This window comes from Rhinoraja longicauda, chromosome 27, assembly GCF_053455715.1.
Source record: "Rhinoraja longicauda isolate Sanriku21f chromosome 27, sRhiLon1.1, whole genome shotgun sequence".
NCBI classification, from domain to species: domain Eukaryota; kingdom Metazoa; phylum Chordata; class Chondrichthyes; order Rajiformes; family Arhynchobatidae; genus Rhinoraja; species Rhinoraja longicauda.
In genome coordinates, this window is record NC_135979.1 from 18451759 (window position 1) to 18478165 (window position 26407).

Consider the following 26407-nt stretch of genomic DNA (forward strand, 5'->3'; position numbering starts at 1 on the left):
CCGCTCACTTGCGCCCCCGCCTGGTGGTGGCGGGATGGACTGGACAGGGCCGGGCCGCTCACTTGCGCCCCCGCCTGGTGGTGGCGGGCTAGACAGGGCCGGGCTGGACAGGGCCGGGCCACTCGCTTGCGCCCCCGCCAGGTGGTGGCGGGCTAGACAGGGCCGGGCCGGGCCGCTCGCTTGCGCCCCCGCCTGGTGGTGGCGGGCTGGACAGGGTCGGGCCGGGCTGGACAGGGCCGGGCCGCTCGCTTGCGCCCCCGCCTGGTGGTGGCGTGCTAGACAAGGCCGGGCCGGGCCGCTCGCTTGCGCCCCCGCCTGGTGGTGGCGGGCTAGACAGGGCCGGGCTGGACAGGGCCGGGCCGGGCCGCTCGCTTGCGCCCCCGCCTGGTGGTGGCGGGCTAGACAGTGACGGTTCAACAGTCACTAACTTGGACAGCACTTGCAAGTTGCCAACACTGTCAGAGCTATTTCTCAAAGAAAAGGAACCATGTTCAGACTCGAGAAGATGCTGTCAGACAGTGATGATGTTAAAAGGGTCAACAAAGTGTCACATCTTCTTGTGCCATCACACACAATGGAATAGTGCTCACAAACAAATTAGCACATAAAGGCCTTTCCTCTGCTCGCTTTGCCAAGGAGCAGGGACAGAGGATGCACATGGATGGTCTAGCACTGGTAAGGCTGTTTTGAAATCTAGAGATCTTCCAGTATCTCCAGTGATTTATGCAGGCCATCGAGAGCTCTGGGTGCTCCTTAGTGAATTGCAATTCAAGGGTCTGTCTGTTTCCTCACAAATATCCTGTAACATTTAGAAAGGACCCTGAGGCACCAAGTTTTGCCTTAAAATCAATGGGGCAGGCGCATCTCGCCAAAAAACACAAATAACTAGGGTGTGTGTGAGTTTGACTTATGCTTATTGCTGCCAATGATTTGACCAGGGGGAAAATATGCTTAAGTGTTATTGTTGAATAGTTCATTGTCTATAAATTGCTTTATATGACTTTAATTATGTTAAACAATATTATGGGACACATGGCCCCATAGCAGAAGTGTCCACGAAGGGCTGGAAACTGGAGGTGTCCTGAGCTAATTCTGCTACCACCATCGTCTACTGTACAAGTGATGGCTCCCACTGATTGTCGCCGGAAGCTTGCGCCCTTTTCAGGACGGATGATGACAGCGATGTAACAATAGACAATAGACAATAGATGCAGGAGGAGGCCATTCGGCCCTTCGAGCCAGCACTGCCATTCAATGTGATCATGGCTGATCATTCTCAATCAGTACCCCGTTCATGCCTTCTCCCCATATCCCCTGACTCCGCTATCCTTAAGAGCTCTATCCAGCTCTCTTTTGAATGCATTCAGAGAATTGGCCTCCACTCTTCTGAGGCAGAGAATTCCACAGATTCACAACTCTCTGACTGAAAAAGTTTTTCCTCATCTCAGTTCTAAATGGCCTACCCCTTATTCTTAAACTGTGGCCCCTTGTTCTGGACTCCCCCAACATTGGGAACATGTTTCCTGCCTCTAACGTGCCCAACCCCTTAATAATCTTATACGTTTCGATAAGATCTCCTCTCATCCTTCTAAATTCCACTGTATACAAGCCTAGTCGCTCCAGTCTATCAACATATGACAGTCCCGCCATTCTGGGAATTAACCTAGTAACATTAACATTTGAATGATGGACACGAAAGAAGATGGGACACATGAATGCTGTTTGTGATAGTCCTGAAAAGATGCAAATCTTCAATGGTAAGGTTCACAGAGCAGTGAACTCTGCATTCCCATGAACACAGGTTTGCATCAATTTCAGCAAGGCGCCTACATTTAGCCTTGTAGGTGCAACCTCTGCAGATAACTTTTATAGGATGTATCAAAGTACAAACACCAGTCCCCCAGCTGCATGACAATGTTGCTGCTGAATAATTGAATGGTGCAGTGATGATAGGGATTGGCAGGTTGCTGCTGGGGACCAGTGAATCTGAGGATGACCTGAGAGGAAGTGTGTCTGAAGAAGGGTCCCGACCCGAAACGCCACCCATCCTTTTTCTCGAGAGATGCTCCTTGACCCGCTGAGTTTACTCCAGCACTTTTTGTCTATCTTCTGTAGGAGCTATGTTCTTTCTGCAAAGAGACCCTTTAACGTTGACAATCAGGCACAACCAGCAGGTAGTTGTGTAGGAACGAACTGCAGATGCTGGTTTAAATCGAAGATAGACACAAAATGCTGGAGTAACTCAGCGGGACAGGCAGCATCTCTGGAGAAAAAGGATGGGTGACGTTTCGAGTCAGGACCCTTCTTCAGATCCAGACACACTCTAGTCATTCTCAGCCTGAAGAAGGATCTCAACCCAAAACTCACCCATTCTCCCGAGATGCTGCCTGTCCCGCTGAGTTACTCCAGCATTTTGAGTCTATTGTAGCGACCATAGAGATTGGTCCTGGGAGTCGAACCCTCAGATTGGCCAGCAAGGTCACGTGTGGGTGCGACCGTAGGGATTGGTCCAGGGAGTTGAGCCCGCTGATTGGACAGCGACGTCACGTGTGGTTTTGGCGCCCAAAACCAGTCAGTTGGGAGAGTTCTTCGAAGTGAACAGTTAGAGTTAATGGTTGTCTGTAATCTCGTTCGTTATACTTTGTAATCGAATGTTGCTGTCGCAATAAACTTCTTCAACAAAGAACGAGCCTCCAGACTCGCCATACTACCAGCGAATAGGTTTCTATAAGCAGTAAATATAAGACTGTCAGATAAGTAGAGGAGAGGAGTGAAATGTAAAGCCAACGGGAGGGGTATAGGTGGAAGGCAACAGGGGAAAGTGGAAAGAGGGGAGAATGAAAGGGAAATGAGGGACTCGGGGATCAGAGATGAGTGTATGAAAGAGGGGAAATGCCCTCCCCCTGTTCCCTCCAGCACTTTGTGGTCTCACTCCTGAAATGTTGAGATCTCTTTGTCGCAGGAGAGAGCAGCAAACTGTGAGATGTGGCAAAGATTAGCAGCAGTCTGGAATGATCCTGACACGAGGAAGCTGTAAGTTGCCCTGACCTTGATCTCATGGACAAAGCAGCCCTGCTGCACCTGCAAGACTGCTCTTGATGTCACAGGGCTCGCTGCGAACTAAGAATGCAGAATTAGCATTGCTCCATTCAATGATCTGGTTTTGTGGAAGATGGTGTTAATTAAAACTGGTTGTTCAAAGTGCAAATTAAGACAGTCATCTTTCAGATTGATGACATTTGAAAAATCACATCAGAGATGAGTTTTGTGTCTTACACTGATGTTGATGCCAATTGAGAGTGTTTTACACTGAAAAATAGGTTGAATGAAAATCCTGCATAAAAATGTCGAGGTTGAGTTTCCAATTGGGTTAAGCCATTCCAGCACCATATTGCTTTCAGACAACTCTCAAAAGTGATTTGGAGCGTGGAGAACCATCTATGTCCATATATTTCCCTTATATGTGTCTCTCTAATGCATATATCTTAAATATCAAACAATACTTAACACTTACTTAAATAAAAAAATCTATGGACTTCATTGGAACCAGACTTGCAGAGATGAGTCCATCGAGATTTTATTTTCTTGAAAAAAGACCCAAAGTGCTGGACTAATTCAGTGGCTCAAATGGATACGTAACGTTTCGGGTGGGGACCCTTCTTCAGAAGACCTGCTGAGTTACTCCAGCACTTTGTGTCCATTTGTTAAGAAGATGATGTGCTGGAGTAAGACAATGTACTGAAGTAGGTTGAAGACCTAATCAGTATTTTTTTCTTTCCCCAGATGCTGCCTGACCTGCTGAGTGTTTCAAGCACTTTCCTGAAGTCCTGCTGCCAATTTAGATGGCATAGTGGAACTGCTAATAAAACACATCAAGGCTTCATCGAAGGCACCTCCTAACCCTGTGACCTCTGCCACCTGGAAGGGCAAGACCACAAACAGATGGGGATATTATTATGTGCACATTACTCTCCAGGTAACACAGCTTCAGGATTTGTAAATGGAAGTCCCTTGCCTTTGTATTTAAATCTTGAAATTTTCTATCTAACACTGTTTTGGGGAGTGTCTTCAACAGAAGAACTCCAGGAGTTCAGGAAGGTGATTAACTGCCATCGTCTCGAGGGTAATTAGAATGTGCAGTGAATGCCAGCTTTGAAGGAGATGCCGGCTTGTGGAGGACGCAATTACCTCTAGGTTCAATTGACCTGAACCTGGCAGAAACCACCCGTGTCAATGGATTCCATGCACGCATCAGTGGTGCTGTGTGCATAGTTTGAGCGGAGCCCTATTGGAAATATTCCACAGGTGCTTAGCAACCTGCCTTGTTTGTGTGTGTTTATGTGGGTGATGCTACTCTTGCATGTAAGTACACACTCACTCAGATTGGATACTATTTCCAGCAGGGCGAGCCAAAGTATAAGAAGAATGGAAGATATCCATCAGAATTTCTGAATGATCTCCATTGGCCGAATGACTTTGAAGATTATGATCAAATTCCTAAACTATGCACATTAGTCAATACTTGTTCGAGTAGCAACTTACATTTACCATGTAGAATCCTTTATATCGGACAATAATCCTTAATGATGAAGGGGCGGGAGGGATTGGTAGATTTAGAGCAAGGAAAAGCATACATTTTTTAAACATCGTGCAGCCATTTTTGTGGGTAAATACAACACTTCTACGTGACAAAGTCCTGGAAGCGGTCCATGAGAAATGGGACATGGCTGGAAGTTTGCAGCAGAGCTCTTCCTGATGTTGAAGTCTTGGCCTCAGCACAGTAGCGAGGCATTAGCATGGTGCAGAAACTCAAGCCATTCCTTTACAGTGGGAGAGAGCTGAAGACCAAAGGTCCCTCGGGTGCTTCTGAACTCCTCCGAATGATTATTTATGATGAGCCATTGCCAGAATCCTGGAACATATTCTTCTGACTTCAGAAGCTATGTCGCCCCTGGGAACCAAGTGGAAATTTCTTTTAGGCTAAATTGGCTGAACAATTTGCTTCAGTGGTGAGAATTTCTATGGATCCTTCATTTCTGGGAAGGGGACAATGGAATAAATTGTCTCAAAAGTCAATATATGGCTGTGCATCAATGAGTACATTTTTTTCAAAACATAGGTAAAGTGCGTGTTCACAACAAGTCATAGCTTAGGTATAAGATCAAAGGTTAGATCATTCTCTGGAAATTCTACTCCACCCACAAGGTGCTACAGACCGAGCCATCGACTCTGAGTGGACTGAAGGAAAAGATTTAGAACTGAGATGAGGAAAAACTTTTTCAGTCACAGAGAGTTGTGAATCTGTGGAATTCTCTGCCTCAGAAGGCAGTGGAGTCCAATTCTTTGAATGCATTTCAGGAGTGAGACCACAAAGTGCTGGAGGGAACAGGGGGAGGGCATTTCCCCTCTTTCATACACTCATCTCTGATCCCCGAGTCCCTCATTTCCCTTTCATTCTCCCCTCTTTCCACTTTCCCCTGTTGCCTTCCACCTATACCCCTCCTGTTGGCTTTACATTTCACTCCTCTCCTCTACTTATCTGACAGTCTTATATTTACTGCTTATAGAAACCTATCCGCTGGTAGACTCAAAATGCTGGAGTAACTCAGCTGGGACAGGCAGCATCTCGGGAGAATGGGCGAGTTTTGGGTCGAGATCCTTCCTCAGACTGAGAATGACCAGAGAGGAAGTGTGTCTGGATCTGAAGAAGGGTCCCGACTCAAAACGTCACCCATCCTTTTTCTCCAGAGATGCTGCCTGTCCCGCTGAGTTACTCCAGCATTTTGTGTCTATCTTCGATTTAAACCAGCATCTGCAGTTCGTTCCTACACAACTACCTGCTGGTTGTGCCTGATTGTCAACGTTAAAGGGTCTCTTTACAGAAAGAACATAGCTCCTACAGAAGATAGACAAAAAGTGCTGGAGTAAACTCAGCGGGTCAAGGAGCATCTCTCGAGAAAAAGGATGGGTGGCGTTTCGGGTCGGGACCCTTCTTCAGACACACTTCCTCTCAGGTCATCCTCAGATTCACTGGTCCCCAGCAGCAACCTGCCAATCCCTATCATCACTGCACCATTCAATTATTCAGCAGCAACATTGTCATGCAGCTGGGGGACTGGTGTTTGTACTTTGATACATCCTATAAAAGTTATCTGCAGAGGTTGCACCTACAAGGCTAAATGTAGGCGCCTTGCTGAAATTGATGCAAACCTGTGTTACATGGGAATGCAGAGTTCACTGCTCTGTGAACCTTACCATTGAAGATTTGCATCTTTTCAGGACTATCACAAACAGCATTCATGTGTCCCATCTTCTTTCGTGTCCATGTTAAAATGTTAATGTTACTAGGTTAATTCCCAGAATGGCGGGACTGTCATATGTTGATAGACTGGAGCGACTAGGCTTGTATACAGTGGAATTTAGAAGGATGAGAGGAGATCTTATCGAAACGTATAAGATTATTAAGGGGTTGGACACGTTAGAGGCAGGAAACATGTTCCCAATGTTGGGGGAGTCCAGAACAAGGGGCCACAGTTTAAGAATAAGGGGTAGGCCATTTAGGACTGAGATGAGGAAAAACTTTTTCAGTCAGAGAGTTGTGAATCTGTGGAATTCTCTGCCTCAGAAGAGTGGAGGCCAATTCTCTGAATGCATTCAAGAGAGAGCTGGATAGAGCTCTTAAGGATAGCGGAGTCAGGGGGTATGGGGAGAAGGCAGGAACGGGGTACTGATTGAGAATGATCAGCCATGGTCACATTGAATGGCGGTGCTGGCTCGAAGGGCCGAATGGCCTCCTCCTGCACCTATTGTCTATTGTCTATTTCTCTTCATAGCGGTGACTCATTTGGGTGCAGTGCTGGTAAGACCATGTGGTCTCATCAGCGTCGAGTTACAGGCACCAACTGGGCAAGTTCCCCTGCACTGCTCCAAAAGAAGTGTTGCATGCAGAATGACATCAGGGGAGTTTGCGGCATGGTGGCAAGGTAGACCGATGCAAGAAAATGCCAGGATTCTTTTTCAGCATAATGGAGAACGGGTAGCACAGTGGCACAGCGGTTGAGTTGCTGCCCTACAGCAGCAGGGACTCGGGTTCGATCCTGACTATGGATGCTCTCTGTACGGAGTTTGTACGTTCTCCCTGTGACCGCGTGGTTTCCTCCCACAAATCAAAGACATACAAGTTTGCAGGTTAATTGACTTCAGTAAAATTGTAAATTATCCCAAGTGCGTGGGATAGTGCTAGTGTACGCGGTGGTCGGCACGGACACGGTGGCTGAAGGGCCTGTTTCCATGCTGTAGCTCTAAAGTCTAAAGTCTAACCACCCAGAAATTGCCATTATATTGCTTCCCTCTGGATATGCTGAGTTTCAGTTGCATATTGATAAAATAAAAAAAAATTGTCATGAAAATTTGTAAAAAAGGTCAGAAAGTGACTGGTAAACAGTGTAATGCTTAATAGCACCAATAGATGTCAATGTTGCATTTCTCAATATGTTTTCCAACAAGGTCAAGTTGCAAAAAGAGGCAACCATCCTTTTGTCAATCCTTTATAATATATTTAATATATTAGGCCGGAAATCCATATACCCTGAAGATCAGGGATTGAATCTGAATAATATTTCTGAGGATTCTGTACCACCAGCTTACATCCAAGTCAGTACGGATTCTGCACTGCAAACCGATTGGTGAAATGGAAAATAAAACTGAAAAGATCTTTCTCCTTTAGTCTTGAAACTTTCCATTTGTTTTCCTAAACAGCCTGCCAATGCCTCTGCAGGTTCCTTTGCTGTCTCGCCTGAACTTGATTGCAAACTCAGAGCTGGAGAGCTCCCTGCCTCTAAATAAAAGTGGAATATGCTGGAAACACTGAATAATATCAGGCAGCTTCTAGGGAGGGAGAAAGAGAGTCATCCCTACAGGTCAAAAGACCCTTTGGCAGAATGAAGAGTGAAACCTCAAACATTAGCCCGGTTTCTCTTTCCACAGATGCTGCCTGACCAGTTGATATTTTTTCAGCATTTTCAATTTCCAGCATTTGCATTTGTTTTTGTTTTTCACTCTCTTGGATAAGTAACGCACAGTAACAGCAGGTGGAATATTCTTTAAATGAGATTAACTTTAAATGTCACTTTACTTTCTTGAGCAGGTCAGTGCTTTTATCCATTACCTGTTGTAATGTAGAGACCTAAGGATCCCAGGTTTAAATGACCAGATGTCAGCAGGTTGAGTGACTATAGCCAGGTTTGAGTTTACAGGGCTGAAATTAGCTACCAAGGAACAAGTTTTACAAAATTCAAAGTTTGAATGTTTGTTTCTGATTGATTGAAAGATACAGCATGGAAACAGGCCCTTCGGTCCACCGAGTCCATGCCAACCATCGATCACCTGTTCACGCCTGTTCTATGTTATCCAGCTTTCACATCCACACTCGACACACTAGGGGCAATTTACAGAATACTGCTTGGATTTAGGGATATTAGCTACAGGGAGAGGTTGGACAAGCTTGGATTGTTTTCTCTGGAACGCCGGATGTTGAGGGGGAGACCTGATAGAAGCAAAAAGAATTATGAGGGCCGTAGTTAGGATAGACGCAGAACGTTTTTCCTCAGGGTGGAAAAATCAAATACTAGACTGCAGCACAGCTTTGAGGTGAGAGGGGCAAGTTGTTTTGCACAAACAGTGGTGGGTGAGTGCCTGAAACGAGCCGAGAGGGGTGGTGATGGAGGCAAATACTATAGTGGCATTTAAGAGCCTTATAGCTAGTCACGTGGATATGCAGGGGATGGAAGGAAATGGATCATGTACAGTCAGATGAGATTAGTCTATCTTGGCATCGTGTTCAGCTCAGACATTGTGGGCCAAAGGGTCTGTTCCAATGTTCTATGTATCATATTAAAAAAGTGATGCAAAAAGGCAGATGGTTCCATCAGGCTAAAGAGTTGACTTTCGACTCCCGGAATGGCAGGACTGTCGTATGTTGAAAGGCTGGAGCGATTGGGCTTGTATACACTGGAATTTAGAAGGATGAGGGGGGATCTTATTGAAACATATAAGACAATTAGGGGATTGGACATATTAGAGGCAGGAAACATGTTCCCAATGTTGGGGGAGTCCAGAACAAGGGACCACAGTTTAAGAATAAGGGGTAGGCCATTTAGAACGGAGATGAGGAAGAACTTTTTCAGTCAGAGAGTGGTGAAGGTGTGGAATTCTCTGCCTCAGAAGGCAGTGGAGGCCAGTTCGTTGGATGCTTTCAAGAGAGAGCTGGATAGAGCTCTTAAGGATAGCGGAGTGAGGGGGTATGGGGAGAAGGCAGGAACGGGGTACTGATTGAGAGTGATCAGCCATGATCGCATTGAATGGCGGTGCTGGCTCGAAGGGCTGAATGGCCTACTCCTGCACCTATTGTCTATTGTCTATTGTCTATTGACTTTGTGAGAATTAGATACCCAGAATGTCATTCTGGTCATTGACAAATTGCTTGGTGTAGGAGTTAGCTGTGCATGCATTTCATCCTGTGTTTCCCACACCACAAGAGTGACTGCCTCTCAACAATACTGCATTGACTGTACAACAAATTGCAAGGAATATCAATGTTGGGCTATAAGAACAAGTCTTCCTCTACGCATGTGAAACAAGAGCTTCGAGCAAATTGCAGGAAGGCAGTTGCAGTTCTTGGATACAGCATCGAGTTAATGACCTGGACTTTTCTCCTCTGTACTCAGCAGCCTACAACTTTAAATGCCCAGAAAGCTGACATGGAAAAAAAAGCAAGTCAATATTTTCAGGAGAGGAAATTACAGAAGAGGTACTTAGCAATAAAAAAAATATAAAAGAAAGAGCTAATTAACCTATCAAGGACAGATATTAAAGTCAGGTTTAATTCAAAGCTGGTAGGCTTTTTGGATGTATTGACTAATTCTCTAGATTCAGTACTTTCCTGAAGCAAAAACAAAGTGCTGGAGGAACAAAGCAGGTCAGGCATCATCTGAGGACAGTTGACGTTTTGGGTTGGGATCTTTCATCAGACTGCTCAAGATTCCAGCATCTGCAGTCTCTTACGTTTCCTCATTACTTTCCTTCCCTGATCTTTTTCTATCTCCGCTGCTTAGAGACAGCAGTTTATTGAGTGTAAACAGGAACAGCTTTATTAGTCATTAGTCATTTATTGATTCAGCAACGTTGCGATTACTGAAAAAGTGAACAGGTACAAAACTCATCTCAGTACATTATAACATGCAGTTATAAATTAAACTACCTACATATAGTGCATTGAGGCATTCTGAAAATATGATGAAACAACATTTAGCAAATATTTGATTTCAAATCATATGAATGTTATACATGGAATAATTCATAAATTAATATTCAAATCAAGCTAAAGTGCTGAACGATTGTGGGAATTAGATGCTCAAAATTTAAGAAAATGAATAACTAATTTACATCTTTCCTTTGTTATTAAACATCTTTATGTGGAAGGAAGCCATTTGATCGATTGGTCCCATGCCTTGGAGAGCAGGCCCATTGTCCCATTGCTCCTCTCTCTATTTCTCTAAACCCCTGCAACTTTTTATATGTCACAATCATCAATAGACAATAGGTGCAGGAGTAGGCCATTCGGCCCTTCGAGCCAGCACCACCATTCAATGTGTATAAGAAAATAACTGCAGATGCTGGTACAAATCGAAGGTATTCACAAAATGCTGGAGTAACTCAGCAGGTCAGGCAGCATCTCGAGAGAGAAGGAATGGGTGACGTTTTGGGTCGAGAGCCTCCCATTCAATGTGATTATGGCTGATCATTCTCAATCAGTACCCCGTTCCTGCCTTCTCCCCACACAGTTCACACAGAATAATTATTCATTTACAGTAGTCGAGTAAGATAGGGAATTACAATAGAGAAACAAGCTCCTTGACACACTGAGTCTGTGTTGACCATAAACCACAGTAGTCCCATTTTTTTGACTTTCCATTCTCATCAACTACCTCCAAATGTACTCACCTACACACTAGGGGTAATTAACAACCAACTGCACAACTTTGAGATGAGGGAAGGCAATCATGCGGTTACAGGGAGAATATGCAAAGTCGGCAGAGTCAGCATCCGAGGACAGCGTCAAACCTGGGTCTCCGATACCATGATGCAATGGCTCAATTAGTTCTGTCGCTGTCCTGTAACTTATCATCAGATCATTGGTTTATGGGAGGAGCTAGGACTATCCGGGGCAGACCAAGGCAGTCACAGAGATAATGTACACATTCTACACATGCTGCACTTGATTGATTATTGATTGAAAATCCAATATGTATAGAGTGAAATACACTGAACGTCATCAGGTTCATTCGTGTCTCTCCAGTAAGTTATATTTGGGGATATCGTGAAAGAAATTATCTGGAACTCACTACCTCAAACCATCAGAGACTCCTCCTCACTCACCACATTCAAAACATCACTGGTCTCACCTGTTCAACACTGCCTTCAACCACTGACCGTCGCTCCACCTTATTCTTCCTTTTCTGTTCGTTTATTTATTTATTTTTATGTCTTATTTACCATGTAAAGCGTCTTTGAGTGTCTAGAAAAGCGCTATACAAATGTAATGTATTATTATTATTATTATCTGCACTGATTTGCAGATTGTCATGGATTAGTCCTGCGAATGCCAACTTTTCACTGTGCAGTGCCAGATAGGGAACCAACTACGGTGAGTCCCACAGTATCTTCTGTTCCTTGTGCTGCAAGTTCACAGCAGCAATACCTCCCCACCAACAAACTCTTTGACCAACCTTTCCATTTAACCCAAGATCTATTTACCACTCACTGGCTCTTCCTCCAAGCTCTTCCAATCCATAAATGCTCTAATGGTTTAATTTAGTTTAGTTTAGAGGTACAGCATGAAACAGACTCATCGTACCACCGAGTCCACATCGGCCGTCAGTCATCCGTTCACACGGGTACTATGTTATTAGACTTTCTGATTTTCAGTATAGTTTTGGTGGGCTGAAGGGCCTGTTTCCATGTTGTATGTCTCTAGGGCTCTATGTGTTCTTCACTGCCTAAAGCACCTGAAGCATCCCTAATTTGACTGCACGGTAATCTCTCTCAGCAATTTATTCATCTCAGTATAACATGCATCGCTCAATTATACCTAAGTATTGCAATCAGCTATTCATAACTAATGTGAAACAGTGTCAGATTAAAAACCAAATGTCGAATTTATACACTTCATTCTGTAAGGTATATAAATAAATTCCATTGAAATATAAATCACATTTAATGTCTGGTGTAATAGGAGCTACATCAAAAATCTTTCGTGATTTTTGATGTAGAAATCAATTAAAGCCAGATGGTGAAATTTGCTTAAGTGGATGCAATAGTCCTCATGATATTTTGTCAGAACAAATGACTGTGAAGAATTCAGAAAGAACCTAGGTTTAGACAAATATAGCTCAGAGGTACTTGGACATATACTCTAATCTAGTTGCACTATTTCAGTCCATAATTGAGGATGTTTGTCCTATTGGCAATGCTATCCTTCTCATGGGACATCAACTGTTTGTTGATTTTGAAGAATGATAAAATAGTTTTTTGCTGGAATATTAAGCTTCCTACCAGTTTTATGGCAAACGGTTCTTCTACCCAAAATGAAGTAGATTAATTGAACATTCATATTTGTAATATTCTGTAGTTTTCAAATAGTTGCAACATTTTCACATGTAAATATATTTTTAGGTCATTCATTGAGTATGTAACACTTTTATTGAGTCATACATAGAGTCATATAGCATGGAAACAGACTCTTCAGCCCCACTTGTCCATGCCAACCAACATGCCCCATCTTAGCTAGTCCCATTTGCCTGCATTTGGCCAACATTCCTCTAAATCTTTCCTGTGCATGTATCTGTCCAAGTGTCTTTACATGTTGTTATTGTACCTGCCTCATCTGCCTGCTCTGGCAGCGAATGAGTGAAAAAGTTCACCCTCTGAGTGAAAAAGTTGCCCCTTAGGTTCCTATTAAATATATCCCCTCTCACCGTTAACCTATTTCCTCTGTTTCTTGATTCCCCCACACTGGGTAAAAAGACTCTGTACATTCACCCTTATCAATTCCACTCATGATTTTACACACCTCTGAAAGATCAGACGATATTAATAATAATAATAATAAGCATTTATTTTATATAGCGCCTTATCAGGTGCTCAAAGCACTTTACATAAACAATCAAACATAAAAACAAACAGACAAACTATCCTAACGGAGAAGCGGCGAATAAACAACGCCAGCGTCCTCTCACGTCAGGGTCCGGCAGTAGAGAACAAAAAGCACAGGACACACAGATACAATTTTTACACAATTTTTTACACAAACAGCCATCACAGTGATTGCTCTAGGCACACCCTCACTGTGATGGAAGGCAAAGTCTTATCTCCTCCTGATTTCTTCTCCCGTGGTGCCACGAGGTGATCGAGGCTCCCAACTTTTTGAAGCCCCCACTGGGCGATGGAAAGTCCCAGGGCCGAGTCGAGCCGAGCAGGCCGATGAAAGTCCTGAGCCCCCACTGGGCGATGGAAAGTCCCAGGGCCGAGCCGAGCCAAGCAGGCCGATGAAAGTCCTGAGCCCCCACCGGGCGATGGATCATATTGAAAGAAAAGTAATGAACTAGTTTATTGGCTAAGCAGTGTAATCCTCAGTTTTGAAATGTGTTGAGCGCTCATTGCAAAAGTATCAAAGTTTATAAACCGGAAACTATGTGAACAAAAGTATATCATTTTTCATGTTCTTCCTACTCCCAGTCTGTCCTTTTGTCTTTGAGTTGGATCGAATTGTCTTTTGGTTCTCTTCAAAAATTATTTGAAACTCATACTCCACTGGATTTTAAAATTATTTATAAAATGCATCAATGATAATAAGTCGTTAATGAAAAATACCCAAAACATGATACAAATGCTCAACAGTTACACAGCATCTGAAAAACAGAATTATAATTTCTGATCATCAGTTATTTATTAGGATTAGCAAAAGTCAGTGATGTACCTTCCCAGTATGAGAGGGGTGTACTTATACTGTAATATATCAGAACCAATGACTGCAGAATTCAGAAAGAACCTCGGTTTAGACAAATATGGCCCAGAAGTACTTGGAAATATAATCTAGACGCACAAATCAGTTTATAATTGAAGAAGTTTTGCCCTACCGGCAATGCGCTCCTCTCATGGGACATTACATCAATGACTATCTGTCTATTTCAAAGGATGATAAAGAGTATTGCTGTCTTACTGCGCCAGAGACCCAGGTGCGATCCTGACTTCGGGTGCTTGTCTTTACGGAGTTTGTACATTCTCCCCGTGACTTGCGTGGGTTTTCTCAGAGATCTCCGGTTTTGCTCCCACAGTCTAAAGATGTACAGGTTTAATTTTCGTGATATAATTGTAAATTGTCCCTAGTGTATGTAAGATAGTGTTAGTGTGCGGGGATTGCTGGTCGACGCGGACTAGGTGGGCCGAAGGGCTTGTGTCTCTGCTGTATGTCTAAACTAAACTGAACTGAACTAAATTAGGGACAGTGATTTAAAACTGAGGTGCACAGGAACTTTTCACAGAGGGTAATGTATCTCTTGAATATTCTACCCCTGAAGACTAATTCATGAGAGGGTGTTTAAGGAGAACGTAGATACATTTTTGAAAGATCATGGATTATAAAACTATGGATAACTCACAAAGAATAGGAAATGAGGCTGGGGATTGATTACCTGTGATCATGTTGAATGGTGGGGTTGGCTTGAAGACAGAGTGTGTCTTCCTCTTGCTCCTATTTTGTTGTTATTAAACTGTTAGGAATGCCATGAGGAATAGAAAAAAGGGGAAATCAGTGTTAAGAAGGAAGATAGGAAAGGAAAACTTAACTAGAAATAAAAATGGTGCAAGGGAAAAGAAGGCGGAAAGTGAATAAGATAAATAAATTGGAGGTGTAAATGGAAATAATAAAATCATTACTTGAAATAATTGAACACAATGTTGAATCCAGAAAGCTACAATGTGCCTTGTCGAGTGATAGGTTAGATTGTGTTTCATTGTAACTGTGTATGAAGCCACTGACAGAAATATCATTGTGGAATTAAGATGGAGAATTCATATGGCAAGCAATTGGGAGAGTCTTTCATCATGTGTGCTCTGTCTAAGGTCAGGGACTAGACCATTTAATCTCAAGAGATGCCGTTTCATACGTCTTGCATCAAGATGAAAGATCAGTTGATTTGCAGTAATTATGTTTCATCAATGATTCCATTCCATAAATGGAAATGTTCTTAATCCTTTTTTGTTTTGTTTTTTATCCCTTTCTTACTTAAGAGTTAACATTTTGATACGAGAGATAGCCTTTATTTCTCTACAGTTTGAAATATTTGCCTTTTTCGTTTCACTGTGTCTCTCGATGGGAAGTCAGGTTGAAGGGTTGTGACACTTGCCTCTTGTTGTTGCTGGAAAGCACTCAGTCACTCAAAATACTCAGCTTCAGAGCACTCGGAAATCTTTGTTTTACTTTTCCCAGACTATTTTTATGGAACAAAAAATACAACTTCGGTTGCTCCTTGAGTACCTATTTAATATATCTGACAGAGTAGCTGGAATCTTTTCACTTGAGAGTTTGGAGGAATTGTTGTTTTGCGATTTTTAAACAAAGTTCTCCTTTCGACTTATCATTTAATGTTTCATTTGTTTCACCACCAAAATAAATATAGCAGAATGACTCAAGATACATTACAGGAAAGTTAACAGCAATATTTGACATCAGTTGTCTGGTGCATTACAACATGTTCTGTGTTACAGGCTTTCTAGGTCAGTAACCCAGTTTCCTTCTCCACAGATACTGCTTGACATGCTAAGTATTTCCAGCATTTTCTAGGGAGACACAGAGCTGAATAGCGTGGCCAGGTCCGACCTGACGAGGGGCATCAGAGACGCCAAAGCAGCCTACAGGCGAAGGATTGAGAACCACTTCGACAACTCAGACCCCCGTCGTGCATGGCAAGGTATACGACACATCACCAATTACAATAACAACACCAACCCGTCCACCAGCAGCAGTGCCTCACTGGTAGAGCAGCTCAGCCACTCCGTGAGGTGGAGAGAACAGAGATGTCATGCCCACTGCTCCAGCGCCAGCTTGCAACAGCCAGACACACATCATACGGACTGCTGATGTCACACGCACACTCCGGAATGTCAACATACGAAAGGCAGCTGGTACGGACGGAGTTCCCGGACGGGTTCTCCGAGACTGCGCTGTTGAGTTAGCTGACGTGCTCACAAACATCTTCAATCTATCCCTGGCACAGTGCATCGTCCCCACATGCTTAAAAACATCCACAATGGCGCTAGTTCCAAAGCAGACAGCCATAACCTGCCTCAGCGACTACAGGCCGGTCGCACTAATGGCAATAATCATGCAGAGACTGGAGGGACTGGTCCTGATGCACATCAAGGCTGCTCTCCCACCCATCCTGGATCCACACCAATTGTGCATACAGTCAACAGATGACGCCTTTGCCACTGCCCTCTATACTGTATTGCTCCACCTGGAACAATGGGGAGCATATGTACGGCTGCTGTTTGTTGATTACAGCTCTGCATTTAATACAATCATTCCCAGCAGACTGCTCTCCAAGCTGTCACCCCTAGGCTTCGAACACAACATCTGCCTTTGGATAAAGGACTTCCAACCAGACCGGCAGCAGTCAGTCAGGATGGGCCCCCACCACTCTCCCACTGTCACTCAGCACAGGGGCTCCACAAGGCTGTGTGCTGAGCCCCCTCCTCTACACACTCTGTACCTATGACTGTATACCAACCCACAACACAAACACAATCATTAAATTTGCAGACGACACGACAGTGGCGGGGCTGACCAGTGAGGGCGATGAGCCAGCTTACAGGGAGGAGGGACAGAGGCTAACAGGATGGTGCTCAGAAAACAACGGTACTTAACACCAAAAAAACCCAAAAGATCTCATCATCGACTTCAGGAAGAAGCAGGGTGACCATCCTACACTGCACACAAATGGAGAAAGAGTGGATAGAGTCTCCAGTTTCAGGTTCCTGGGCACCCACATCTCAGAGGATCTCACGTGGTCAACCAACACAAACTCTCTGGTTAAGAAGGCACAACAGCGGCTTCACTTCCTAAGAACACTCAGGAAGGTCAACCTGCCACAACACTGCTAGTGTCCTTCTACTGCTGCTCCATTGAGAGTGTCCTGACACATGGGATCCTGGTGAGGTGCGGCAACAGTTCTGCGGCTGACAAGAAGGCTCTGCAGAGAGTCATCAACACAGCCCAGAAGATCACCAACACACTTCTGCCTGCCCTGGAAGCCATCTATAGCTCCCGTTGCCTGCAGAAGGCATCCTGCATCCTAAAGGACCCATCTCACCCCGCCCATCACTTGTTTGCCCTTCTGCCCTCAGGAAAGCTCTACAGGTCCATCAAAGCGCACACCACAAGACCAACAAACAGTTTCTACCCTAAGGCCAACACCACACTGAACTCTGCACTGAAAGCACACCCCCCATAGACAATATTTATACTGTACAATACCTACCCCTGTGCAATACTGATATATTAATTTATAATATTTATTTTTATAATACTATTCTGTGCAATATCTTATATTCTGATAAGGGTGCATACGTACGCATAATGTATATGCGTGTGTGAATCTGTGTGTGTGTCACAGTGTGTGTACGAAGTTTATGAACAGTTTTTATTTTCCTCACACTTTTACTGGTATTTTATTGTTATTTTTATCTTGTACATTTGAGCTCCGCTCAGGCAGTGTGCCTGAATTTTGTTGTATGTACCACCACAATGACAATAAAAACATTTGATTTGATTTTATTTGATTGAACTGCAGATAGTGGTTTATAAAAACAAGACACAAAGTGCCAGAGTAACTCATCAGGTCAGGCAGCATCTCTGGAGGACATGGGTAGGTGATGTTTCGGGTCGGGACCCTTCTTCAGACATTTCTATCTGTACTTATATCTGCAGTATTTTGCTTCTGTATTGGAGATAAACAGAAATCACCACCAAGATCTTTCAACGCGACTGTAATAGTCGCTTTAATATTGCTGTCCTTGTTATGGAAACTTCCTAGCAACACTGCTCCACGAGCTCCAAACATTGCTGAGACCAGTGAGATAAAGGAAGTCCCACACAGGAGGATAACAGGTATAACAGGTATAACAGAGCTTTATTTGTCGTTCGGTACCGAAGTACCGAACGAAACTACATAGCAGTCATAGAAAAAAAAAAAAAGAACACAAGACACATAGCCCCAACACAAACGTCCATCACAGTGACTCCAAACACCCCCTCACTGTGATGGAGGCAACAAAACTTCCACTCTCTTCCCCACGCCCACGGACAGACAGCTCGTCCCCGACCGACCCGCACAGTCCCCGCACCGGGCGCTGAAACGTCTCGCGGCCGAACCGGGCGATGAAAGGCCCGCGACCAAGCCTTGCGCAGCTAAGTCCCGTGGTCGAGCCGCACCGGGCGATGTCAAGTCCGCAGCCGAGCCGCACCAGCGATGAAAAGCCCCGCAGCCGAGCTGCACCGGGCGATGTTAAGTCCAGCGGCCAAGCCGCACCGGGATGTAAAGTCCAGCGGCCAAGCCGCACCGGGATGTAAAGTCCAGCGGCCAAGCCGCACCGGGATGTAAAGTCCAACGGCCGAGCCGCAGCGGGCGATGTTAGGCCCCGCAGCCGAGCCGCACCCCGCGCCGTGAGGAAGAGAAAAGTTTCCCCCCCCCCCCCCACACCCACCCACCCACACCACCACCCCCTCCCACACATACACAACCAAAAAATATATATAAAAACCATCCCAACACCGACACACAACAAAAAAAAAAAAAAAAAAAAAAAAAAAAAGGGAAAAAAAAGACGGACAGACTGCTAGTCAGCCGCTGCCGTTAGGCGCCGCCACGACTAGTGCAGTCCTCTGTGCAGGGTATTACTTCCTCATATCCACTCACTCTGATGATTGTGGTACATACTCATACCTTCTTGTGCTCCACTTCTCTCTGGGCACCCCCAACCCCCTTCATTATCCCACTACACCTGCGACTGAATCATATTTACCAAAGTTGCTGCTTTTCCATAATAAGTCATCACAATGGTTCTGTTTGCTGGGATATAATGAGGTGTCACATAGGTCAGGTATGATCTCAGATCTCCTCTACCGGGCATTCTTCGGCAGCGATAGTTCAGAGGGGACGTGGCTTTGTGTGTGGGAGAATAGAAATATTGGCTCCAGATCCTGCTTCTGAGTGGAATGAAGTGACTAACAAAGAGTGTGCAAGTTATGACTTACAATGAGGCTGAGCTTAACTTTGGCATAAGATTTGCTTTATTGAGGAATGTGTGATTAATAAATAAAACATTCATTGAAAAGAAACTTGTGAAAGTGAGAGAAAGAAGGAAGAAAATAGAGCGGGTCAAGGATAATTAATATTTCTCGGTTTCAGATTGGAATGAGATATATGACTGTTCACTGGAAACAAAGCATAGGAAACATTTGAAAGCTGCAGAGGGACATGCACAACCCTTTCTGATAAATCTCATCGGTATTGGAATGGTCTGACAAGTATTCTGGCTCTGAATGTAACTTAGGAAAATTTGGAACTACTTTTCCTGAAACAAATGATTAGCTTCCTTAAAGTTCACAGATCAACTGAATCCTCATGTAAAGCATTAACATTCAGTCTGTTAAATTTTCTCATGGGATGTGGTCACTGCAGCCAGTTTTGTAAGTGTCTGATCAATTCTGAGCAGTTCCCCATCGTGAACCCCCCCCCCCCTCCATTGACAGTGTGCAAAACGTGTGAAAATCCCACCAATGTTGAAGACATTCAACGTCAAGTGTGGTTAGTCACTTGTCAATCGTCGGTTCATATCTGAATGGGTACCTGATCTTCCTGCATTCTCTGAGAGAAAGCAAATGAAAATGACACCGTGAAACGATTGGTGTACATCCTCAATTCTGACCTATTGATGCAGGAAAGGTTTCCTTCAGTACACCAGCACAGCCTTTGGTCACCTGAGGACAAGTGTTTGCAGCTGTGATCCTTTCCCAGAGAGGGATTTAAAGCTAGGTTTGGAGAAAGGGCTTAGAGATTTAGGGGCGATCTGAGAAAAAAACTTTTTCACCCAGGAAATGCAAGGGTTACTTGCAGTTAGAGGGGTATGAATATTGATTTCTCTAACTTCAAGGAAACCCTTGCTTTCCCGCTCTCTCCATCCCTCAACCACCCTGGTTCTCTGACTAGTTTCACTGTCCTGCTGATTAATACTATTGATTAATACTACAACTCCCACCCCATGCAGGGCACTGTCACTGCACTGAGTAGCTCCTTCAGTGACAGACTCCTTCACCCCAAGTGCGTGAAGTCGAGATATAGGAGGTCCTTCCTTCCCGCTGCTGTGAGACTGCATAACCAGCACTGCTCCCAGCAGACGAGTCAACAATAACAGCTAAGAACACACAGAAAACTGATGACAATTTATGTATCTTTTATTTATTTATAATGAATGATCTCTTGCTCTCTTGCTGTCCACTTTGCTGCTGTAACACTGTAAATTTCCCCGGTGTGGGACGAATAAAGGAATATATTATTATTATTATTTTATTGTATGCCTCATTGTCACCTTCCCCGCAGCCAACAATGAACCATTCTATATTTCCTTGATCACCGTCTGCTTTGATCTGTTGTTTTCGCACCTTACCCTTCCATTTCTCTAGTCTCCCTTTCCCCTGACTCTCAGTCTGAAGAAGGGTCTTGACTCGAAACGTCACTCATTCATTCTCTCCAGAGATGCTGCCTGAGTTTCTCCAGCATTTTGTGTCCATCCACCATTTAAGATGATCCTACTTGAGCATGGATTCTGTGCACAAATGGACAGGACAACTTTCCTTTCATCCTGCAGTTTAGAAAGCCTCATCTGGGCATAATAGTCATGGAACTGCAGATGCTGGTTTACAAAAAAAAAGCACAATGTGCTGGAGTAACTCAGTGGGTCAGGCAACATCTCTGGAGGACATGAACAGTTCACGTTTTAGGATGAAAACATCACTTACTTGTGACCTCCAAAGTTTCTGGCTGGTCCACTGAGTTGCTCCAAAATTGGGGACATAATAGTCCCCAGGTTAAGAATAAAGCCAAGGCATTCTCAGTCTCAGTAAGAATGCTCATTTACAATTCTAGAATATCACTTGATACCATCTTCCACTGAAATCCTAATTTGTGCTCCTGATACCTCCAAACTTGTCCATTCCAACACGCTTCTGACTGGTTTCCATTGTACTCACTGCAAACGTGAAAGACATCCAAAACTCTGCTGCCCTGGTCCCTGTTAACACTAAATCCCATTCATCCTCCTTTTCAGGATCAGTACATCAGGATCGAGAATGACATGCTTCCACCCAATCTTTGCGGTTTCTGTGGTGACTGATGAGGCCGATGTAGGACCTACAGACTCTTCAACAAATGGAGCAGAAGGTACCTAATTGGTGAGTAGGAGATTTATTAAGCGATTGGTATTCTCCATCCACCAATTTTGAAGGAATTCTGTGCACTCCCAAAACATGGGCTTGAGATTCACAGTGCTGTCCCAAATGTTCCTTCCCTACTCTGCATCAGTCATGCACAGGGATTTCTACGAATCAGTGGGGATCCTGTATAATTCACAGTTTCAGAGTATCTTGAATCTTTTCCTTTCTTGTCCTGTGAATTGCTTTCTGCGTTAGTGCATAGAACTGTGCTAGTTTCAAGAGTCAAGTGGCAGGGTACAAACAAAGTAGTCTGCTCAATGAAACCAACTAAGTGAATTTAGCGATTCAGTCCTGGGATGTTGGAAAAGGGCACTGATTTCATTTCACTTATGGATTTGGAGCAGTGTATTCGTACAGCAATGGAGATATCCTTCCAGTACTTTAAAGTGCCTTCTGCAGGTAGTCTTAGTAGACCATGAGCTTTGTGCTGGGTTTGAGGTCTTGATCTTGAAACACTTTCATTTCAATTTTATTATTGTTTCGGTTTAATTTTTGCTTTAGCTTTATTTATTGTTATCTGTGCAGACTTGCAATGGAATTCTTGTTTTCCACCCTGTCCAGTCAAATCATACTCTACATGAGTACAATAGATCCTCTTCTGGAATGGCACCCAGAGAATCACCCTGTTCTGGAGCAATCTTGCAACTTCCAAACTTCTTTCTATGCACTTTCTTATGTTGTCACTTTAAAGCCCACTTTAAATCAACAGTGGGTTGATGAAGCAGGGATTGGCCTGGCCCAGTGCAAAGCTCTCAGTTCTTGCATTGCAGCTCCATGCAGTTGCTGCAGGCTGCACTGAATTCACTCGCTCACAAAGCTGCAGTAGGGTCCCCCGGGGCAGCCTCTGCCAATCAGTGCGACCCGCAGCCACAGCAAACGTTCCACCAGTTGCCTCCAGCATCCGTTTCTTCATTTCCCTGCACCGAGGTTGCCATGCCCCGCTTTCCAAGCCGATCACAAAACCTTAGTGTGCTGTCCAAGGTCATGGGAGGTGAATTCGTGGACCTTTCGCAGCGGCCAACTTTGCCTTCACCTTCCAAGCTTTGAGTCTTCCTTCTGCCTTCGCTCAAAGGTGGCTCCCGATGTATGAGAAATTGTCCACATTTTCCAAGTGTCACTGTGCACCTTTGTGTGGCATTGCTACTTTTTCTTTGAGACATTGTCAAATCTAAAGATTACAAATAAAACATCTGGCACCAGCGATGTAGCTGAGAAATTAGAATGATTGGCACTTATTTCGTAGAAACAAAATAGATGCCATTAGATATCGTTTATGATTAAAGTGTATCCAATAGGAAATTGCTGAAGGCATACCCAAATATGACTCACATTTTTCTGATGTGCACATAATGACATTGCTAATCATCCAACACCCATTTCCATCTTTATCAGTATTAACTGAAGCTTTCGGGTGTAACCTATGACTGCTGTTGAAAATTGATAAGAAACTAGGTGTGTAATGCACTTTGTTATAATTATCACTATTTAAAAAGACCATCTGCTTACAATGGGAAATTTGACGGTGCAGCTTCTGGATTGAGTGTGGGCTGCTCGAAAACCCCAGAGTGTGCTTAAATGAGCAGCCCTTCCTCCAGTATTTAATTGACAAGATACTCATTCAATGAGCAGTTCAGTGACATGACTGCTGGTAGCACTCTGTTACTGCCACTGTTGGTGCGGCAGTGACGAGGGGTCAGGGATCTCCTGCAAGTAGCAAAGGCAGGCCTATCCACAAAGAACGTGCACTTACTGAGTCCAGAGACACCGCGTCCTACCCGATTTTCCCTCATAAATGACATTCCCAGGTGTTCCTAAGGCTGTCATTACAGAGATAAATATATATTCTGGGGGGAGATTTCAGCCACTCTCTCATGGACTGTTCTCTTCATGAAGGTCAAGATCGCATTGACTCTCAATTTCCTCTCTGTAAGGGTTTTTATGAGTGGCCAGAGCAGAACTCTGCAACGGCGGCACGGTAGCGCAGCGGTAGAGTTGCTGCTTTACAGCGAATGCAGCGCCGGAGACACAGGTTCGATCCTGACTACGGGTGCTGCACTGTAAGGAGTTTGTACGTTCTCCCCGTGACCTGCGTGGGTTTTCTCCGAGATCTTCGGTTTCCTCCCACACTCCAAAGACGTACAGGTATGTAGGTTAATTGGCTGGGTAAATGTAAAAATTGTCCCTAGTGGGTGTAGGATAGTGTTAATGTACGGGGATCACTGGGCGGCACGGACTTGGAGGGCCGAAAAGGCCTGTTTCCGGCTGTAGATATATGATATGATGATATGATATGATCTCACAATTGACTCCTCACAGCTGTAATGGAACATTCACTCAGGCACTCTATTTGCAGTGGGATGATTTCATCTACTTTGATTTAAGTGATGACCCTGTAACATCCCGAGCAGTGGGATTTGCCAGCATCTCTCTCTTCCCATGAATGTAAGCAGACTTTCACTGTCCTTGTGTGTCCATAAAGGATCACGTTCATAACCCTGATATTTTTCTATCGCAACAAAACATTTTTATTCCCTCCATGCTTGGATGGTTGTGAATCATCAGAAAAATGTCCTGGTAGTTAATGCAGCATTGCAGGGAAGTACGCAGGATTCTTTCAGATGGCCAACTCACCCGGAGGGATCCGGGCGCCAAGGGCTACCCTTTACTTGCCGGCTCTGTCTTCCATCTATCACTTGTCAGCTCTTGCCCCAACCCTTCTCCTCATCTATTCCTCTCAGATATTCCCCTCAGATATTCCCCTCAGATATTTCCCCTCAGATATTCCCCTCATCTATTCCCCTCAGATATTTCCCCTCAGATATTCCCCTCAGATATTTCCCCTCAGATATTCCCCTCAGATATTTCCCCTCAGATATTCCCCTCAGATATTCCCCTCAGATATTCCCCTCATCTATTCCCCTCAGATATCCCCCTCAGATATTTCCCTCAGATATTCCCCTCAGATATTCCCCTCATCTATTCCCCTCAGATATTTCTCCTCAAATATTCCCCTCAGATATTCCCCTCAGATATTCCCCTCAGATATTCCCCTCAGATATTCCCCTCATCTATTCCCCTCAGATATTTCCCCTCAGATATTTCCCCTCAGATATTTCTCCTCAGATATTCCCCTCAGATATTCCCCTCAGATATTCCTCTCTATTCCATTAGACTGAAGAACAGTCTCGACCCAAAACATCAGCTGTCCATTTCCTCCCACAGATGTTGAATGAACGACTGAGTTCCTCCAGCAGTTTGTTCTTTGCTCAAGATTCCAGCATTTATGGTCTCTTGTGTACCCTTTGCCTCACTGGCTCCTGACACAGCAGCACAACTAGTAGAGCTGCTGTCTCCCAGCCATTCCTGACCTCCAATGCTGTTTGTGTAGAGATGGCACACAATGTGACCCTTTGATCGCATGGAATTTCTATGGGTGCTTCACAGCTGCCTCCCACATGGAGTGTGATAGGTTGCTTGGCCACAGTAAGTTTACCCCAGTGTGTGAATGAGTATTGGAGCATTGGAAGTTGATGGTACTAGGACAAAATAAAAATGGGTTGGTGTAAATGGATGCTTGATGGTTGGTGCAGACTTGATGGGCCAAAGGACCTGTTTCTGTACTGTATATTTCTATGACTCTCCGAATGACTTACAGTGCGACAACAGCAGTTGTTCGCCACCAAAATGAAAATCACGCCAATACCAGAATTGTGGAAAATGACATTGCTCTGTTAAAATGTGATTCTGATGTAAGCACTAGTCCAGGGATAGCCAGTTTTATGTGCCCAGTAGCTGATTTTACCATTGTGTTCTGAGTTTTGCACCATTGAGCCAAACGCCTGTGTCAGAGAATGAACAGACGTGGAGCCTAAGTGACACAGGCACAGTCTAAACAACAGCAGCAACAAGGGAAGCTACAAAACAGGGATAACAACGAACAGCAAGCCCCAGCAGAGCAACACTAGCCTTCACTCCCACCGGAGCAGAACGTGAATGCATGAACTGCATGGTTTATTTGCGTCTTCCACTGAGCTCCTTGTTATAAGGACCTATTCAAGGCATTGTCCATATTCCAATCAAAGTGACCTTCTCCACCCTAACTTCAACATAGATCACCGATAGCCAAATAAGAGAGTCCAGATTGTGCATAATAATCCCTCACATTCTCCTTTGCACCATCTGCACTGATCAATAGTACATCATTAAATGAATCCCCGATCGAACTACCAAGTCCTGCTACTACAATTGTTTGACCTATGTGCAACTCACCTTGACTGATCTTGTGAGGAATTTATCTCGAGCTCAAATTTACTGTTGATTCTCACACCTGGAGAAGACAGCTGGAGCTATTGCTTGCCAAGCACACCCCACGGCAGCACTGGGTGGTCACCTGGACCTCCTGGGCCGCAGGTGTTCCATCAGCCATGATGATGACTTAGGTGTTTCCTTGAATAAAATTGGAATCTTTCTCCCTGCCCTCTGCAATCTCTGATTTCCTTGGTGGCAACTATGGCGAGTGTGCCTAGCTTATAGGACTGGTGCCCACTCCTTCCCTACTAGTTCCATAGTTAGCCAGTCTATTGAAGTATTGAGGAGCTGGCCATTTGCAGTGTACGTTCCATCATGATAGTATATTCTGTGGATTCATGGTGAGCAAACACATGACGCATTCCTAACTTCAACTCTGCTGAAATTAAACCGTTAATGGTGCGCCCAACTCCCAATTGAAACCAAATGTTGCAATCTGCAAATACGTGCAGGAACTCTTGTTTTCACCCGTTTTTCACGTCGCTGCTA

The 26407-nt window shown here is 44.4% G+C and overlaps 1 long non-coding RNA gene across 1 annotated transcript in view; it reads left to right on the forward strand.

The window, feature by feature from the left end:
- The window catches only part of LOC144606793 (uncharacterized), a 538285-nt gene that overhangs the window by 113552 nt on the left and 398326 nt on the right, over positions 1 to 26407 (forward strand). The window lies entirely within an intron of this gene.